Here is a 17,199-nt window from a genome sequence, read left to right on the forward strand (position 1 = left end):
GTATTTTTATTTTTGTTAATTTGCTCTCACTTTTTGAGCTTCACAATAGATTTAGTTTCTCACATCTCTAATAATTTAAGGTATCAGAGGACTTTTGTTAATGGTGTTCTGCAGCCATCCCAATTATGTATATTACAGTAGCACTGAAAATGTGCCAGAGATATGTGGGGGGGAAAGAAGCTATGCGCGGCCCAGAAATGTTTAAAACCACACCCATGGAAGTGGCATGGTTTCATTCATAGAACCCAATCCTGAGCAGTCCCATTGAAGTCAATAATACATAAAGTTAAGCACATGCATACATCTTGGCAGGATCAGGCCATAATATGCAGTTCAGAAGGGGAGGAAGAAATACTGAGAAAAGGGTTTAGTTAAGGAGAATAAGCCAAGTATTTATTTATTTATATATATATAGTATATATATATATATTTTGGGGGGGGGAACTGATTTGCATTTAAAAAGTTGTGGTATTGGCCAATGGGGATCTTTGTCAAGTTAGTGTGGAGTGGCCTTAATGCTGGAAATAATCCTGTTGGCCGAGACCCCAGTACTGTGCAGATCAGAAAAGGATGCAGGAAATTCTGTTTACACATGTGTCTGTAGCACTGAGCAGCAAGAGCAGCCCAGCGAGCCCAGAGGGTAAGGGAGTTTAATAGTCTTGTGGTTTTACTGTTTTAATTTTTATATCTTTCTGCGGGACAGTTTGTGTGTAGGTCCCACACAGGGAGTTGAGGGTGGAAAGCAGTATAAGATATATAGCAGAAATACTTAGGTATGAAAAAGAAGAGTATCTGAGTGTGTGATTAAATTGTGCTTACCTATCTTCCTTTTGCTTTCCATTTCACCACCACTGGTTTATTTTTATCTTTACATCATATTAAACATACCTAGTCTTGTTGTATGTATACAATATGCTTATTTAACATAACCACATAAGAGTTTAAAATATAAATTTGCACAGCACAAGTGTGTTAAACCATCTATCTTTATTAGTAATTAAAAAATCTGAATGAGTTACTTTAAGTATGGCATGTTGAAGGCTTATATTGTTTTTGTATATATAAATTCAAAACAACAGTAGGAAAAGTTGGTACTGTTTGGGTCATTTTGTAAATGTCACTCAATAGTGTAGAAATTTTAGACTAAGGGGAATAGTGTTGTTTGAGTTCGCTGCTCACACTAAATTTCTGTTGCAGTTAGCAGGAAGTTGTGTAATCAGAAGGAATGTTTCCGATTTAAAATGTGCAACTAGTGATAGATTTGTGATTTTAATTTCCTTTTGAAAACTATCTGGATACAGGCAAAAATAAGGGCTGAAATGCAGTGAGGTTTTTGTTTGTATTTTTAAAGTGTGGTATAACAAAGCAGAGAAGTGTTGTAATGTGATAGGTTGGCAATGGACAAAGATATTCAGTTTGTCCATTATTTGAAATGGTAGAATCCCAGATGGAATGTGAGTGTGTGGACGACTTGTCACCAGGGAGGACCCAAGGGGCAAATTCCTAAAGTAATGCAGAGCAATTTAATAAATGCATATAGCAGACTGTTCTAACTGCCTATCTGTCGGATATGACAAGAATACTTGGGTTTTTATCTTTTCATTCTCACTGTTTTCATCACCACCATGTTAGTTTGTTCCCCACGATCGTCAGTGTTGATATAAAAAGCAGGTAACTTGTTTTGCTCTCATGTAACTTACATTAGGAATACTTTGTATTTTTGAACACTGCTATTGCAATTGTTTGCCTAGTGCACTGAAGATATAAAGCACTATATAAATGTTAAGTATTATGAATGGGACCTGTTGTGTGTTCTTTACATACTCAAACCTTCCAACAAATTCAATGGGAGTTCAGTGGCTGCAAAGAATGATGTATCAAGCCTATTACCTATATATTTTTCTGCCTGTCTTTAACTCAATCCAGCGTTCTTAAATTATTTCTTTTTTTTATTTTATTAAAAAAACTAGGGACCCTAATCCAGTGGATGTTGAAATCAGTTCATCTATTGCCATTTATTTCCATAGATGGGCCTCAGTCTTTTAGTGGATTGATTAATTTATTAATATTTGTTTACTAATTAATTATTTAGCTCCACAAGTATATGTAGCACTTCATGAATCATAGTAAGAGATGTTCCCTGCCCTAAAGAGTTTTGCTGCCCAATGGTCATGATGAGAAGATTGCCTTAGTGATCTACTCTCCTAAACAGAAGGAGGCATTCATATTATTGTAAGGTTACTTCTGGAAAATGCTGACTTCTTAATGACAACTACTTTCTGTGAAAAATATCCTAGTGTAATGTGGTTCATGTCCCATAGTGTCAGTTTTGAGTTGCCTAATAATCTGTTGGGTCAACCCACCTATGTATTGTCCTCCTTTTAAATATTGCTTTTTATCCATTTGCCCTAAATCTATGTCAAATCACTTACCGATTGCTAGTTCTAAATGAAAAAGCTAGCAGATTAGAACAATTTATAAATGCTCACACAAGGTCTTCTTGGCAAAAACAAATCTGCCCCAAATCCTCAGTTTTCTGCACTTCCTTTTCTTTGTAAATCATGTGTACACAGCATAATTCCCGCTAATGTACATACTGGGATTTGGGAATATATTGGATTTAATTCACACCTACTTTCACATTAGTGGTGCCCTGCTATCCTCTGATGGCTGTCCTGCTAAGGAAGGTCATATTGTCAAGTGTCATCAAAAGTCTGAACATGTCACCTGGTTGTGGCTCTTCCCTTATTAGCACTGCCCTGATTACCTCTAGACAAAGTTTCTACCACGGTTGGCTATACAACATGGGTTACCCGAGTGCAAGCCTGCATATTCAAGGGCTAAATTAAGCCTACTTGATATGTACCCTCGCTCTAGAGCAGCGGCTTGCAAACTCTATTGATTTCATGTGCCTCCGTCTTAAAAAATAGTTGATAGGTAAGCTTGATGTTCCACCAATTCATTTCACCAGTGGTACATGTACTGCGATTTTTGGATAATCCCATGGTGATAATCTCATACGTGATAGGAATTTTAATTGCACTTGTATTTATCTGAAACTCTATATTCTGGTAAAGTGGGGGAGGTGAATGGGAGGGAGTTCCAGATATTGTATACAGAGCACAATCAGGGTCCATCAAAATTCAAGCAGTCACAGAAGCAGGTAGCTTTTTTTCCAAAGAAGGATTCATGTATATGGATGATTCCAGAATATGTTTTATAAGGTTTCAGTTTCCACTTTCTTTGTTACTGACTGTAAATTAATTTTCTCAAAGTTCTATGCCCTCATTCTTATTTTGTTCTTCATGTGGTGGTCTTTGTATTTCTTTTTCCTTCCCCCGACTTCCAACTTCCCCTTTGCTGAATACACATTACACCAAGTCTTTCTCAAATATGAATGTGACTGGCTACTAAACATAGACTTCCCATATTTTCTCCACTGGAATTATTAAAAGAAGGCTTCAGAAGATGCTCATCTCAGCCTTGTGATGCGTCAACCAAAATAACTGAAATCTTGCCTTCCAACATTTTTTTTTCCCAAATAACCCATGTGTGTGAGAAGAGCAAGTAACTCATCACTGTGCTTTAATAAAAACAAATTCTACACTAAAATAATCCTGAAATATATTTTCATTCGGACAATTAAACAACATGCTTGTAACATAGCTAGTCAGTTACGAAGCCACGTTTTCCCAGAAGGCCGCAGGTTCAAAGTAAATGTTCAAACTAAGCTTGCAAATATATGCAGCAACTGCTTCCAGCTACCTTTACATTGCAAAAAAGACACAGGGTAAACAGACATTCTGTCTGTTAGTTTGTTGTTCACAAACTTATTCTTAACAAAATAAGATATCTTTAAAAATACATGCAATGTAATATTATGCGCCAGCCTTCTCTGGGTGCATAGTATAACATGTAATTGTAGTCACTTCTTTACAGAAACGAAGAAACCTTCCTAACCTTGAAAAAATTTGAACATGCAGAGCTTTTAAAATGCTTATTACACTCAATACATTCCCCACACCAGGTTGGACTTGTATGTTTCAGGATTACTCTTATACACCAAAAACATAACACTGCTACCTATAAGAGATCCATAAATTCCATAGATCCATCTGGATCTCCCAGAATAGGAAAACTCCACTGACTTCAGTAAAGGAGTCCTGATCTAGATTGGTGTAAATAAAAGGTGAAAAAGAGCAATTGTGCCAAATTCATCCTGGTTTAACCCTAGTAATTCTGATAACCCTTGTTGTTTGTTTTTATTGTATTTTCAGTTGACTTGCAAACTTTTCCCATAGGACAACTATATGAGTAAGAATGACTAAAGACTCTTTAATGTGGCCCTAAAGAGAAATGACCAAATAGCCCAAATGCCACTGCGAACAAAACCCACTCTCTTCTTTACATTCAGAACGTTTCTTTTTCATGTGTTGGAAGGACAGGAGACAGGAAATGTGGAGTGGCCCACTCCACATTTCCTGCCCTTCCAATACATTCAAAAACCTTCTTTTTCATGCCAAACCTATGTATGAGGGAGTATAGCTCTGCCAGGGATCCTTGCATCCCATTGCAGGAGAAGGTTTATAGGAGGAGCCAAGAGAGCTATGATTAAGCATATTCATCACTTAGTTACAGTGTAAAAAGATTGCTATACTTGCATGACTGCTATTTTCTTAAGGCTACACTAGTGGCAGTAGACTAGAGTATACTTTCTGTTGCATCAGACCCTTGATATTAGTGTGCAGGATATTTATTCAGGCTAGGGGCTGGGAACAAGTTTTAGCCCTTAGTGACTTTCTTCTGGGTAGCACACAGTAAGAAAAGAATAAGTGATGGTTAAACAGCTGTATACGTTTTTTTCTTCTGTTTGTAATAGTCATTTCCCCTTATATTTGATAGTATCACATATACTTTTAGTGTTCGATATATCTGCTTTTCCACTGTGTAACTTGTTTCTCTGTGTCATATGAAGATAGTAGAAAGGGAGGTTTTGATGAGACTGAGAATTGATATCACTGGCAACATTTTGATTGCAGAAGGCAACTGAAGAACTCCTTAGTACAGGATTAAAGACATGTGGTTACTGTGGAACATGAAATATGTCAGTGTGCATGTATAGTCTGCTTTTGATTTGTGGAAGAATTGTGTTCAAAGAAACGCTTGGTGAAGCTGGGGGAGTTCACATTTTCCATTAGATGTTTCACCATCTGTTTCTGAGTGACCTATAGCATTCTGAGCACTCTATAACTCAAAGTATCTTGCATATACTGTACTTTCTGGTACTTTCTTTACGTACTAATCATCTAGCTAGTTATATGAAAATACAGGTAATCTCTGAAGAACACTCGCAGCAAATCTTTAGTGAATTTTGATTTGGTATAAGATGCTGGTCTGACAGCACTAGGTATCATGGGTGAGGCCTAGAGGTGGTATCATGTCAGGTACACTAAGCACTACCATCAAAATGCTATGGTGATTAATGTTACAGAAGCTCCTGAGGGAAGGAAGACTCATGTTTAAAAGCTATTTTATTTACACCTGACTTTTGTTCTCAACGCTGTAATAGTTAAAAATTACTATAGACCTCATCTTCAGAACTTCTTTTTTCCAAATTAACTTCTGCTCATTAATTTGTTCTCTCTCACACAGAGGGCCTGATTCTCTACTGCCTCACACATTGTGATGCAGCTATTTACACCTGTGCAAAAGGGGGGTGGGGGAAGGGGTAAAATGCTACCATTCTGATTTGGCAACTGTCAGAGGATAGTTGGTTCCTGTGACTGGATTAAGCCCAACTTCCCTGTGACAGTGTAGGTGGGCCCAATTGAACCAATTAAAGGGGAGAGTGCTACACATGGGACTATAAAGGCCTCTCAGAGCGCAGGAAAAAGAGTGACTGGAGCAGGATGTAACTGGGAAGAGGTACCACAGAGGAGTAAAGCTAACTCTGGTGGTGGGTCCCTGGAACAAGGGGCCAGATGCATGAGGAAGTAACACTGGGGCCAGGGTTCCAGAAGAGGGAACAGAGCTGGTTGGATGAGAGCTGGCTGAGAAGGGAAGCTGGCTGGGACTGGGAACCTGGAAGAAGCAGTCTTACCAGAGGGCTCTGGGATGGGAGACTACAAAACCCAAGGACAAAGGGTGAGCTGAGGAACTGTTTTTTTTGTTTTTTTTTGTTTTTTTCTTTTATGTTATGTTTGGACAACAACTTACTTTAAAGGTGATTGGTCATGGCAGTGAGTGCTTGTTAAGATGACGAGAAGCCCTGCTGCATCACATATGGCGGAAAATGTAAGCACTTCTGTTGGCCTCTAATAGAAAGGGAGAGTGAGGTGGATTTTTGGTGCCCAGTGAAGAGAGGCAAAACAGAGGCAGAGTGCCACACAGTGATCTAATCCCACAAGATGGCGCTCAAGTGGCAGCCACTGTATGACAGCAACACTTTTACATTCACTTTGCATGAGGGAAAATAACTACACCAGGTGAAAAGCAGTAGAGACTCTGGCTCACAAATTTAACAAGCAAACCATTAGATAAATTGATAAATGTGTGTGCTTTTTTATTTCTTTGACAGGTCAGGAAGGAAAAAAAAAATCTTTCTGTCTTTAATATCTGAGCACTGCTTAGATATTTACAGTGACGAAGGCACCTAATCTCTTAGATTGATAAAGAGAAGGCATAGTAGATTTGCACACCAAATGGAACAGGTTCTGATCTCAAGCAAGTAAGAGCTATAGCAGCATTTCTACTTTTCTGTATGTGGGGATGGGGGAATAGCTTATTTTTGAGTAAACATTCCATGTTATGTTTTGAGACTATATCATCCATTAGTGGAATTGAGATCTAGGATTATTATTTTTCTAAATAATATGTAATAGCTGCTGAAAGTAGGTCACACTTTGGATAGATAAATCAGATGATTACCAAAATAACAAGAGACAGGTTCTTTAAGATTATTTACCTTCAGATATTAAATATTCTGAAGACACCCAGCCAAATAGTTCTAGGCCCAACGTTTTAAAAGTTAAAACTTAAGAACAGAACTGTTTTTATGATTTTACAAACATTTCAGTGAAATCCTTCTTTAAAATATAAACATCCATTTGGTGCTGAAAACAAACAGTATTGTGTTTGGAAAAGAGAATCAGAAAAATGACAGTGAATGAAAGTGAAATTAACTAGTTTGATTCACTGTTCCTGTTGAATGCAAAGAGTAATAGCATGAATGGTGAAATGGAAACTTAGTGTTCATTTTGATTCAGATAATGAGATGCCGGTATTATCACTGGTAAGGATTTCTTTAAATCATTTTATCTTAACAGTGTTGCTTCACAAATCTTGAAATGGCTTGTACAGCTAATGAGATATAAAACTAACTACAGTTCATAGCGGTGTCTTGAATTAAGACATTTTGCCACCATTATTTACATGTTGTGGCACCTTATTTCACAGCTAGTCCTCTTGATCCCAATGGGCTTGCTTCCTGAGTAAGGTGCTACTGAGTGTAAGGAAGGGTAACAGAATTTGGCCTTCACTCTTCAAGTTAGTTTCTCCCTATTAACATTGTGGTTGGGTTTGCCGTACCCCATCTTGTATCTTTTTTGGAGTTTTCCATAGACTTTGATAGGGGCAGGAGTAGGCCCCCAATGAAGTGCTGAGTACCTCCTGTGTGGTACTGAGCATTCTTCACTGCAACTGAAGCCAGGGTTTTTTTAGACTTTATTGGAACAATGGGATGGGGCAGGAGTGGGGAAGAGAAAACCACACATTAACAGGGCACCATGGCAAATCCTCAAACTTCAGAGGCTTGCCAGATGTTTGTTTAATTCTTATGGGTTTGCAAATTCTTCTAAGATTCGGATGATATCAGAACTTAAGTTAATTTTAGTAACAAGTTTGCTGGATGAACATGATCAGCTGACCTCATCTATGTGCTTTCTATTAACTGATTTCACTTACCACTGGTTTTTCTCCCTTACGAATAATGCTTGTGTCCTTTTTTGGAAATAAACCAAAACTCTTAAAGCCAGTGATGAGTGACATACCCAAAGACATATTAATCTTTACAAATGATACACATCTGAAATATTTGTCCTAAATTTCCCTGGAGTCTTTTTACAGGAATTCAGTCTTACTGCTTATTCTTAGTGAAATAAGATACTCATGTGCATCTTCTGTGGATTTGCTGAGGAGATTAAAAAGACTGGGACTTTTCAGCTTGGAAAAGGGATGACTAAGGGGGATATGATCGAGGTCTATAAAATAACTGGCGTGGAGAAAGTGAATAAGGAAATGTTGTTCTCTTTTTCTTATAACACAAGACTAGGGGTCACCCAATGAAATTAATAGGCATCAGGTTTAAAACAAACAAAAGGAAGTACTTCACACAACACACAGTCAACTTGTAGAGCTCTTAGCCAGAGGATGTTGTGAAGGCCAAAACTAAACAGCATTCAAAAAAGAACTAGATAAGTTCATGGAGGATAGGTCCATCAATGGCTATTAGCCAGGATGGTTAGGGGTGCAAAACCTTGCTCTGAGTCTCCCTAGCCTCTGTTTGCCAGAAGCTGGGAGTGGACAACCCAGGATGGATCAGTCCATCAATCTGTTCTGTTCATTCCCTCTGAAGCTCCTAGCACTGGCCACTGTTGGAAGACAGGACCATTGATTTGACCCCGTATGGCCATTCTTAAGGCCGCTCTGCTAGTTGAGTCTTAACACATTGTGTGCTGTGGTCCTCTTTACTCTTATGAGTGCTGTGTATATTTTAAGGCATTCCAATGATTTTTGTTGTAATTAAGGTGAGTTATCTGTGTAAATCATCATTAAGAGAATGAATCTCAAAATATCCTTTATTCTCCTGCAGTAGAACTATAGACTCTATAGGCCAGATCTACAAAGGTATTTAAGTGCCCAAAAGATGCAGATGGGAACCTAGTGGCATTGTCCTCCTATGCTGGAAGAAAGACAGAAGGTACTGGATGTAGCTTTAATTAGTCCACAACTTTATTTTTAAATATCTGGGAGTGCCTGGCAGATAACATTGTACAGTGCAGGTAATTCCATAATCCTTTCCACATACCCATCAGCCCTCCCACTTACACATCCTGGTCCCAGCCAACCCACTGCTGTGACCCTGCCATGCCCCCTTCATATGAGGGTTATGACTATAAAAGAATGGGGGGCTGACACCACACCGTAGGGAATGCTGAACACCCCTTTTCCGCTCCTTTCAAGCTTTTCCCAATCCATTCTATCTGATCACCATATCCCCCGATATGGAGTACCAGCAGTGCCCATCAGCCACAAGCTTACTTAATGAGTTCCAACATTTTCCCCACCAAGCCCCTAATCCTCTCTGAGGAAAGCAAAAAAAACCCACCTGACCTTGGACAATCTGGTGGTGAGCGAAAACATTTCCTTCTCAGTCCCAGGAGAAAGGAACAACTAGTGTAATGCTCATAGTGGATCGTGATGAAACCTGTATTTTAACTAAAAAGAAAAGGAGTACTTGTGGCACCTTAGAGACTAACCAATTTATTTGAGCATAAACTTTCGTGAGCTACAGCTCACTTCATCGGATGCATACTGTGGAAAGTATAGAAGATCTTTTTATACACACAAAGCATGAAAAAATGGCTGTTTACTACTACTACAAGGTTTTCTCTCCCCCCACCCCACTCTCCTGCTGGTAATAGCTTATCTAAAGTGATCACTCTCCTTACAATGAGTATGATAACCAAGTTGGGCCATTTCCAGCACAAATCCAGGGTTTAACAAGAACGTCTGGGGGGGAGGGGGTAGGAAAAAACAAGGAGAAATAGGTTACCTTGCATAATGACTTAGCCACTCCCAGTCTCTATTCAAGCCTAAGTTAATTGTATCCAATTTTCAAATGAATTCCAATTCAACAGTCTCTTGCTGGAGTCTGGTTTTGAAGTTTTTCTGTTGTAATATCGCAACTTTCATGTCTGTAATCGCGTGACCATAGAGATTGAAGTGTTCTCTGACTGGTTTACGAATGTTATAATTCTTGACATCTGATTTGTGCCCCCCCCCCCCCCACAAGACGTTCTTGTTAAACCCTGGATTTGTGCTGGAAATGGCCCATCTTGATTATCATACACATTGTAAGGAGAGTGATCACTTTAGATAAGCTATTACCAGCAGGAGAGTGGGGTGGGGGGAGAGAAAACCTTTTGTAGTAGTAAACAGCTATTTTTTTCATGCTTTGTGTGTATAAAAAGATCTTCTATACTTTCCACAGTATGCATCCGATGAAGTGAGCTGTAGCTCACGAAAGCTTATGCTCAAATAAATTGGTTAGTCTCTAAGGTGCCACAAGTACTCCTTTTCTTTTTGCGAATACAGACTAACAATGCTGTTACTCTGAAACCTGTATTTTAACTGCTTCCATCGATAGGAGTATGGGTTCTGCTCACTTTGTCCAGCCCAGAACTGGGTGTAAACACCCCGCCCCCTCCTCTGGTCACCTGTGGGCAAGGGGGCAAGTTCCTCTGCTCAGCTGGTGCAGCTGACTGCTGGCTGCTTCTTGCTTCTTACATCCGCAGGAGGTGCTTAGCAACTTGTAGGAGTGGGACCTTCACTGCTTAATTATCAGAGTGAATTAACATTACTGTACTTGGGAAGACAAATGAACATATATATTTTTAAAATAGAGATATTGGGTATGTGGTGTGAATTGAAAATATACATAAAGTTGACTTCCAGATAATCCTATTAGGCAACATTCAGGAAAAGAAGGCACGTCATGCTAAATAACTAAAGCTGCTTTGCACATTACTGAAATGACAGTTGCAGAGGTAGATGCTGGTTTCATTGGAAATTTTGTGTTAGAATAAAATAAATGAAGTTTGCACCTGCCTCCCCCAAAATCCACAAACCAAAACCCCTGCAATGAGAGTGTACTCTGCCTTCAATGAATAGAGTGATCTCAAATGTTATGCAATCCTAGTTTATTAAATTGATTGAATCATTAGATACACAAAGTGTTATAGGAATGTAACATTTTGCATTTCTAGTTAATTTCATAGTTTGTTATGTCAAAAGGAAAAAAAACACGAGAATTTATGGACTATACAGTGCTAGAGAACACTGTGTATTTCAATTTTCAAGTTTCCTGAAAGTAACTACAATTATGCTCCTGGTTTCCTGCATTTGAGAGTAAAATATTAGGGACAAACTCCTCTCTGTAATCCAGTGCATGACTGAAAAGACAACCTAGAGTCATGAGAACCTCATTCTTCTTTTTATAGAAGGACATACTGTCACATCTGGTTCTCTTAATTAGTAAAGGGATTTTTTTCAGGGTTGGATTACTTTTCTCTGTCCTTTCAAATCACAATGGCATTGTGACTGCAGCCAGCCATGTGGCATAGTGGATAGAGCAGGGGACTTAGACTTGGGAAACTTGGATTCTGTTCCCAGTTCTGCCAGTAGCCTTCTGGATGACCTTGGGCAAGTCATGGCACTACCCTGTGCCTCAGTTCCCCATCTGTAAAATGGAGATCCTTTGTAAAGTACTCTGAGATCTACTCTTGAAAAGCACTATATAAGAGCTAGGTGGTATTATTTGCTTTACTATTTCTTATGAACTCCTCTCTCATAAAGCTTTGGGGGCCCATACCCTGCGGCCAAAAATACCCCAATACAATGGCCACTTTTGAAAATATGGGGCAATTTTGAAAAATGTCTGCCATGCAAAGGAGACAAAGTGTTCCACAGTGTTTCCTTCCTCTGGGGATTTGCATGGCTTAGAGCAGTGTTTTCCCAAACTTGGACACCGCTTGTTCAGGGAAAGCCCCTGGCGGGCCAGGCCAGTTTGTTTACCTGTTGGGTCCACAGGTTCGGCCGATCGTGGCTCCCACTGGCCGTGGTTCACCGCTCCAGGCCAATGGGGGCTGTGGGAAGCGGCAGCCGGTATGTCCTTTGGCCCGCGCTGCTTTCCGCAGCCCCCATTGGCCTGCAGTGGCGAACTGCGGCCAGTGGTTGCCGCGATTGGCTGAACCTGCGGACGTGGCAGGCAAACAAACTGGCCGGGCCAGCCAGGGGCTCTCCCTGAACAAGTGACGTCCCAAGTTTGGGAAACACTGGCTTAGAGGATTCCCCAATATGTGTGTACGTAGCTGCTATGCCATGGGCTTCATGCATAAGTCAGTATGGAAAAGGATGAGTGACCAGAATGCAATGGGCTCTGCTTATGTTTAGCTAGGTGGTCTCTTGGACCATCTGGAGCAGCAAAACTCATAGAAGCAGAAAATCCGACCCTGTGTTTGCAAACAACTGGCCACAGTCACAGACTGAGCCAAACAAAGAAGCAGGTCTAGGACTGCTGACTCTCAGTCCCTTGCTCCAAGTGATCAAAAATCATGAGTCAAGCCCCAAAATAATGTAATTGGCTTAAAAATCATGAGATTTAAAACAAACACGTACATCTCAGGTTCCCTTTATTTTCCGTCTGTTTTGATCCTTCAGGGCTCACATTTTGATGATTTTTTTCCTTGGTTAGTGGTTTGTTTTTGTTTCTCAGCAACAATGAGAGCTCAACTTTTTGTACTGTAAAATGAGATTATCAAGGACTCACCTGGTTCCCTGAGCTAGGGCTTCAAGAAAAACACTTAATCTTCCCCAAGATTCATAACTTGCAAATAAAAATTCAGTATGTCCCCTTCTCATCTATCTGTTGGCAGTAGAATAGTGTGCTGTTAAACTCGTACTCAGCCATAATAAATCATCCAACTATTCCATGTTTATCGCCTTGGTGAGGCAGAAGCTTTCAAGAAGGAAAAATAATTACCCATTGTTGTTAGTCTTTTGAGATACTGGTGGACATATGAGGGTTAGGGTAGGGAATATGCTATCTGGTTTAAAGGAATTTGGAAATTGCATTAGACGCTGTATAGTTTTCTATCCAATGAATGTTCAGCAAAATCCCAAGAGGAGAAGAATTATTTATCTATGCCAGAGGACGTCAGATGATATGACAGTATCACGATAGGAAGAGCCTTCTAAAAATCATGAGACTTTTGATGAGCTAATTAACTGTAGTAGTAGAAATGTCTTCTCAAGCAGCATGCCCCTGTATAGGCTTAACTGTATGATACATCAGTAATAAATAGCACTTTTCGTCTTCCAAGTAGTGAGCTATTAAACTTGCCAATACCCCATGAAGATCATTTTACAAATAGGGTTACTGAGGCACAGGTTAAATGACCGCCAGAGAGCCAGTACTAGAACTTGGAAGATTCTTTCTACTAGGTCTGTGGTTAATCCACAGGATTATACTGGCCTTCTAATAAAATGCAACACTTTTTCAAGGTGTACCTATTTACTTGATCATAGATCTAGATTATCTTAATGGACCCAAGGAGCCTGCTTTGCATCAGGCTTCTGTTAATGATTCCCTGATAAACAATGAGAGTCAATAAGAGGCTTGGAAAGAGCCAGCTAGTCCACTCTTTTTGTGTCTCAAGGCACAGATGGCGGCTGAAGTGGAACAAGAGTGCCTTGGCTCCTGCTCAATACCTAATTCCTCTTGAAGTCTTGTTAGTCACACAGCTGGGAAGGATTTTCTTGCTAGTTTTCCTGTTATGCAACTTAATTTGTCAATTTCAGTGACTCGCAGACCAGAGTGAAGTACCAGCCTAAATATGCTATAGTGGTGGTGCTGTGAAGGGTTTGCAATCAAATGAAATGTTTTGAAAAGCCATCATTCTATTGTAAATTTATATGGCACTTCTGAAATTATGGGCTGTAAATGGCAATATATGTAAGTTATCCACATTCAGTCTCGAGATTTCGAATATAATGGCTCACTTTTCAAAGACATCAGCATAAATACTGGCTTGCATAAAATGAAAATTTTGGAAGATCGTAACCAAAGTTTGAAGTCCAAGCAAATGCATGTTGTACAAGAGGTGGACCAATAGTCAACAACTCCAAACTCTGTACAGTGTTGTCCAAGTGACAGGTAAAAAAGTAATTGGAGGGAAAGAATTGGTTAATCTCATTCTTTTATAGGAAATACTAGCTGTGTATCTGGCTGCAGAGTATATTTTATAGATAACATACCTGATAAATCTAACACATTGTAATTAGCTAAATTTAAAACAATTATTAAAACAGTTCAGGACTGGGGAATATATTCTGCATTTATTTAAAGCCTGAATTGTATAGTCTCTGCTTCTTTTTTTTTTTCTATTTTTTCCCTTTTGCTAGATGTAATAACTGGAGGTAGGGGAAGACAGTAGTAGTGCGGAGACTGTATAGGGGAAATGAATGAGCGTTTAGGCCCTCAACAATACTTACTTGGCATCCTTGGACTTGTAGGTCTTGCTTGATTTAGAGAAGATGTGCTTTCTTGGAGACTAGGAATATCTCCTGCTTTTTTTTCAAAAAGTGCCATAAGATCTTTATCATCCACTTGAATAAGCAGCAGGGCTGTATAAAGAGATTTCTCACAGTACTGTTATCCCCCTTTCCCTTTCTGTGGTGTCAAAAATCAATATGTGAGCCCAAGATCTGATATGGATCTTAAATCCATGCTATTGGCCAAAGATGGCAATGCTAACATTCCAATACCCAATGTCTGTTAGGTTACTCAGGGCACCAACATAAGGTAACCTATGATTCAACTGACAGCTTCCTATCAATATCTGTTTTGGTATAGGTCCCCTGTTTAGGGTTGCCACCTCTGAGGTACACAAAACTGGATATCCAGGGTAATCATGAGCCCATAGAACTGGACAGTTGGCAGTGTGCACTGAGCACCCTTACAGGCTTCCCAGGACCACTACCTCAAAAAGGGATGATCCTGGGAAAACCTGGGCAGGCAGCAACCCTCCCCCTTTTTTCTTCAGTTCCTATGACTCTATGCCCAAGATCATAGAATGAGAAATGTAGGAAGGGACCTCGATAGGTCATTTAATCCAGTCCCCTACACTGAGGCAGCATTGTCAAAGTTTAAAATCTCTTAGCATTTAGATGATGTTTCATACTGGGAGACCTCTTGGCTTCTTTGGAGGATGAGGTGTGTTTTTTTGTTTTTGTTTTTGTTTTCTTTTTCTTAATTAGAACACACACCAAATAGAATTCCTTATTTATCTTCAAATATGATTAATCATGGATATAAAAGGTCATCACAGCTGAACTTCCCACACCACCATGATGCATCTTCTTGCTAATGGCTAGGTAGAAAATGGAGCTCCAGATAATTTTTCAAACTAGTTAACTACTAAGATTGTATTTACCATAATTAGTTCTGTGTGATAAAAATCAATTAACAGGATTTCAATATATATTTATAAAAAGTGGAGTAAGACGTTATAAATAGAGGTATTCAACTTCCTTCCAGGAAAACAACAGTATACAATCCAACAAAGAGAATCAAATTCTGTGCTGGTGTAAACTGACATAACTATTGAAATCAATGGAGCTGTACCAAAAAAGATGGATAACAATAGCAAACAACATAATATAGGAGACACTGGTAGAAGATTTCTTAAAATAAGATTGTTTTAAAAGTTAATAGAGCGAGAATAGTCCCTGTCTTCAAAAATACGCCCATATAGCTCAAATAACTCACGATCTGTGTGACACATGCTGTACACAGGTTTACAAGATAATAAAATGTGTTTGCCTTTTTTAAAATATAGGGTTGATTTTTTTTTTTTTGAGTCAGTGTGCTTTCATGCAATGATAGTTTTTAATGTTCTTACCGTACTTGTGATGGCTGCTCTTAAGTTTTATTGTAAAATATGAACAGAACCTTCTCAATTAGATTTTTTTTTTTTGAGCCTGGAAAATAAAAATGAAATAGTAGCTACAATAGTTGTATAAGTCTGACTCCTTATGTAAGACTTTAAAAGGAAGTCAAATTCTCTTGATCCACATGTATAAATTCCTATATATGTAATAGGAGTTATATTCACACTGAGAGGAATATACAATGCCCATTAGTTAACCATAATTGTTTTTAGAATGTCAGTTTAAACAGAGCTATATAAATATTAATGTAAAGTTCTACAGAACTTAAGAACTAAATCCTTTCTACAGTTCTTTTTCTAGTTCATACATTCTTGCTCTAAGGTAAATGAAATAACTTTTGATTAGATTCTTCCACCCTTACTCCATAATTAGTCTCACTGATTTCAGGTAAGAAGATTGGTCTAATGGATCAGGAATTTGGGTAGGACTCCAAAGACCTGGAATCAGTTCCCAGCTGACTTCTTGTGTGACATTGGATAACTCAGTTATTCACTCTTGTGCCTCAGATCCCCATCTGTAAAATGTGGATGCGCTTCCCTACCTCATAAGTGTTTTGTTGATAAAAAATAAATGATTGTGTGATGCTCAGATTCTGCAGTGATGAGGGCTGTGTAAGAATCTAGATGGATAAATGGAATGAGGAACTATCTGATGTGAATAAGAATGACCTTATATATGACCTTCATATATGAGGTCCTCTGTGGACTAATGGCAACATATTTTAAACATACTTTTATTAAATGTTAAACAGTGAAATCTTGTAACTAGTTAAATGGATGTTTTGACTCTGACTCAAACTGTTTTACCCCTGAATTTTGTTTTTACCTTGGGTGTCAAATTTGTGCACACACAAAATCAAAGAAGAATGTGGATGAACCTCATGTTGAAACTGGAAATCTTACTGTTTTTATAAGAAACACTAGATCAGTCCAGATTCTCTCACAGGTGCTGATATCAAAGGAAAGTTTCCCTTATTCTGGGAGCAATTTGGGTTTTAACTGTGGGCATTCAGAGAGTAAAACACACACTAACTCTTCTGTTATATAAACACCAATACTCAGCAGGCTCTGTTTGGGTTCAGCCAGTACCCAAAAGTTTAGATATTTGTGTGAACCTCCTTACTGAGGCTTCTTGCATGTGCTGAGAATTTTGAGGACATGCTTCCTCCAGCTACTTCTTGCTCTCAGTTAGGCGGACATATTCCAAGAACTGCTTTTTGCCATTTATCAGCATCAACATTCCTGTCCCAACTAGAGCCAAGAAGCAACTAGGCCTGCAATAATTGTGGGGAAATATCGCCCAAGCTTTCCTGGACCTTAGAGAAGGATCTGTTTTTGTGCAATTCAAAGGAGAAGCAAAAATTTTGAGTTTTATGTACTTCTATCAAAACCAGTGTAGCCATCTTTGCTC

At 38.9% G+C, this 17,199-nt stretch overlaps 1 protein-coding gene across 1 annotated transcript in view; it reads left to right on the forward strand.

The window, feature by feature from the left end:
- The first annotated feature begins 564 nt into the window (after nt 1-564).
- Nucleotides 565-17,199, forward strand: part of CCDC102B (coiled-coil domain containing 102B) — a 341,519-nt gene continuing 324,884 nt past the window's right edge. Inside the window, exon 1 of the mRNA XM_007066708.4 lies at nt 565-640. The gene's annotated coding sequence lies outside the window, so the exon portion shown is untranslated. The remainder of the gene's footprint in view (nt 641-17,199) is intronic.

Source organism: Chelonia mydas, chromosome 2, assembly GCF_015237465.2.
Source record: "Chelonia mydas isolate rCheMyd1 chromosome 2, rCheMyd1.pri.v2, whole genome shotgun sequence".
NCBI classification, from domain to species: Eukaryota; Metazoa; Chordata; order Testudines; family Cheloniidae; genus Chelonia; species Chelonia mydas.